At 40.0% G+C, this 3,688-nt stretch overlaps 1 pseudogene; it reads right to left on the bottom strand.

The window, feature by feature from the left end:
* Positions 1 to 1,291: 1,291 nt before the first annotated feature.
* LOC107113625 overlaps positions 1,292 to 3,688 on the bottom strand; it is a 9,450-nt pseudogene continuing 7,053 nt past the window's right edge.

The raw sequence follows: 3,688 nt of genomic DNA, 5'->3' as shown, positions 1-3,688 counted from the left end.
ACAAAATGAAAGAAACTAATGCCAGGATTCTGAGATGGGCGTTGTCCCTACAAGATTGCTCATTTGATGTCAAATATATTATAAATTACTCAGCGCTTCCCTGGAAATATACCTTCAAGAAGTGGACAAAAAGATGAAGTGACAAATTTGCACATAGTAAAGAAAGATGTTGTTGTAGACACTTTGAAGCTCAAAATCATAAAAAGTATTTTATAAAATCAACCATAGTAACATTTGCATACACACAGAAAATTAAGATAACAAAGGATAATATTAAAATAAAAATCACAAATGACATTAAAAATAATCCTAATGAGAAGGATGAACCTCGTGCACTGCTATCAATTTATTAATGTTTGGCTCTATTTTTTTCAGCAGCAATGTTAAATCACCGCGATTAGCTATTTGCAGTCAGTTTCTTTTTTTAGTTAACAGATTTGTGACTGCACTGAACCCACGTCCCAGTAAATATATTGAAGGAAATGAAATTAGAAACATTTGTACTATAGCCCATAATCCAGGATAAAGTGTAGGTATCTGCTTTTGCAGCCAGAACTGTTGGTAGCCATCTTTGAATTTAAATTTCAGTTCCTCATTTGTTATTACTTCTATAAGTTCCTCTTGTAATTCTGGAGATTCTTCTGTGTCTGTACTTGAAAAAGGGTCCAAAGCCCAGTAGAGTTTGTTCATTTTAAGAATATCTTCAAATCGTTGATTAAAGTCAGAATAAATAGCCTCCAAGTGCTGACAGTAGGTAAGCAAGTCCTCATCATGTTTTTCTACTGTTGATAAATTTAGAAACTGGCTGAATTCCCCTCATCCTAAATTTTGTTTCTACAGAAAATGTTTTGCCACAAACGCAGAAATGAGTTTTTGTTTTGATTAAATTAATCTCATAGCGTTGGAGCTGTAGATTTGTTTCATTAAATTTATTAAACAAGTCTGTCAAATAAGCTATGTCTTTTTTGGAATCAATCAAGTTGGCTCATAAAGCATCATCTTTGTTTTCTAGGAACTCTAGCACTAAGTCAAAGAGTTTATAAAACCGATACAAACAGGCACCTTTTGATAGCCAATGAACTTCTGTATGAAGCAGCAAGTGATTGAATTCTTCATAATTTTCAATACAAAGTTGCCCAAACAATCTGTCATTCAGTGAATTGCTTCTGATTTTGTTGACTGCTTTAATGACATAATATAATGACCTATGTAGGCATTCACTCAGATTTTTGGCAACTAGATGTTGACGATGAATGACACAGTGTACAGTGAATACATTTGGAACCACTTTTTAAAAATATGCAAGAAACCCCCTGTAGTGCCCCATCATCACTGGAGCACTATCAGTAGCAACTGACAATATATTACTCAAGGGAGTTTCTTTTTCTTAAAAAAACCTCTTTCAGTGCATGAAATATCGATTCTCCTTTGGTATCAGTTTGCAAATTTTTAGCAAATAATAACTCCTGGCAATTTTTTCCTTCTTTTATGAATCACATGTATGCTAACAGCAAAGCTTCATTTCCTGGACATCCAGTTTTTGGCGCCTCAACGATGGCCACATCTCTTGGTTCCTCCGAGAGACGTGTGCCATGAATCGGGGATTAGGAGGGAGCGCGATTGTGCGTGGTCCCCCATGGAGTCCATAGGCAATGGACTCCTAGCCAGGAGGCTTTGGAGAACCCTACCTCCGGCTGACAGCCGGCACAGGGGGCTGCTCTCTGCCCCGAAGGTCCTGCCCTGATTCCCAGTATTGGACTCAAAGTGACGACCAGGACAAGCGCATGAAGGTTTGGCGATTTTACTCTGCCTAGCGAGATCCCAGGGAGACCTGCTGGATCATTTTTGAATATGGATGAGTGAGTTTAAGTTAAAGTGAGACATCGGAGCCCTGTTGTGAAGCCCCCATAAACTAAAGTGGGAACCATACCACTTCATTCATTCGCTTGAGGGGGGAGGGGAAGCGATTGAATGAAGCGGGACGGTGGGGGACTGAGCTAACAGTGGCAATGGATTACAGTAGAAGGACTAGATCAGAGAAATCACCTAATAAAAGCATTTACAGACCTTTGAGACTTTGGCAACTTAAAGCGGTAAATGTAAACAACCCTTCAAGATGGCGATCAGAGACATTGAGGGAGGTGGGATGCAAGCTTCTCTCAGGAAGAAGAAAAATGGAGAGGTAGGTCAGGTGACCTAACCATAGACTCTTCCTACAACATAGAATCGGGTGCCAACTGCTGGCTAAAGTGGGATATTCGACGGTAACGGCTCTAAATGTGGCGAGACTTTTAAAGGGACAGTGTTTAGAATAAAAAGCAGCGAATCTTGGTTTATAGACAAAATTGAGACTGTGTATAGCTTGTATTGGATGATGGCAAGCAGATTAAAAAGCAATTGGATTCTTGTACCATAATAAGCGAGTGAAAGCCCTGGAAAAGGAAAGTGGTACTAACTGGACAGAGCCTGTTTCATTAAAGCTGTTTATGAAAGAAGAATCAACAGAGAAGGAAGAGGACAAATTGAGATGACTGTATGGACTGAGTTAATCTAGGCTCCTCAACGTCGTGTTTGTGGGGAGAGAGGGGAAGCGCAATGGGAGATGTCAATGTCTTTTAAGGTCTCTATACTTCTTAATTAGCTTTGGAGCTATTCTCTGTGTAGACAGATAAGATGGATTTTAACTTGAAGTGATGAACAAGGAAACTCCTCATGTCAGAAGTTAATCGATAAGAGTTACAACTTTGTATCTATAAGCATATGTAACCTTCTTCACTTGGGCTTTTAGTGCCTTTTTCTCTGTCTCCCTTAGTCTGTAGTCTTTCCCCTCCCCTTCTTTCGTTATACTTATGTAGTTATTTTAGAAATGCAAATAAAAAAATTCCCTTCGGGGGCAAAAAATAAAAAGCAAAGCTTCATTTCCTGGCAAAGTTGACTCATCAAGCTGTATAGAGAACTGGGATGTTTTTAAATACTCACATAATGAGTCTTTAACATCTTGAGCCATTTCATCCATTCTTCGTTACACTGTATTATTGCTCAAAGAAATTTTCTTGGCAATATCAGGTGCTGGCTTGTGTAGCATGGTGTGCATTACCTCACTTATAGCCGGTAGAATTAGTTCTTCACCAATAGAATGCGGTTTTCCCGATTTAGCAACCAGTAACGAAGTGTTGCAAGAAGCATGAAGCCCATCGTCATCTTCTTTGAATGCTATTGAAAAGAGTTTTGCCAATGTCGTCTGTCTCACAAAGTTTTCTTTGGGTGCGTTCAGACGGGGGCTTTCTGCCGGCATAAACTGCACCGGTTGGAACCGGTGCAGTTTATACCGGCAGAAACGCGATCACACTCACCTCCATTTTGCGAAGCCCTCCGGTGGACGCCCGCTCACACGCTGCGGGCGTCTGCGTGTGGTTTTTTTTAAAAAAGGACAGTTTGAGCATGCGCATAGGCAGCCATTCAGAGAATGCCGATTTTTGTGCATGCTCAACCCCCCCCACATTTAAACTTTAAAGGTAAGCACTTACCTTTAAAGTTTAAAACCCAACCTGGCCTCGCTGTAGTCCCGGACTCCTCCGGGAAGTTAAAGTAAGGCATTTTTATTTTTATTTTAAACAAACGTTCAGGGCGAAGCTTCGCCTGAGCGCATATTGCTTCCTCTTTTAAAAAAATGGCGGGGGAAAATCTC

Source organism: Gekko japonicus, unplaced genomic scaffold (assembly GCF_001447785.1).
Source record: "Gekko japonicus isolate JY-2015 unplaced genomic scaffold, Gekko_japonicus_V1.1 scaffold4318, whole genome shotgun sequence".
Taxonomy (NCBI): Eukaryota; Metazoa; Chordata; class Lepidosauria; order Squamata; family Gekkonidae; genus Gekko; species Gekko japonicus.
Note: the sequence above shows the minus strand (reverse complement) of the source record. Positions and strands in the feature narration are given on the sequence as shown.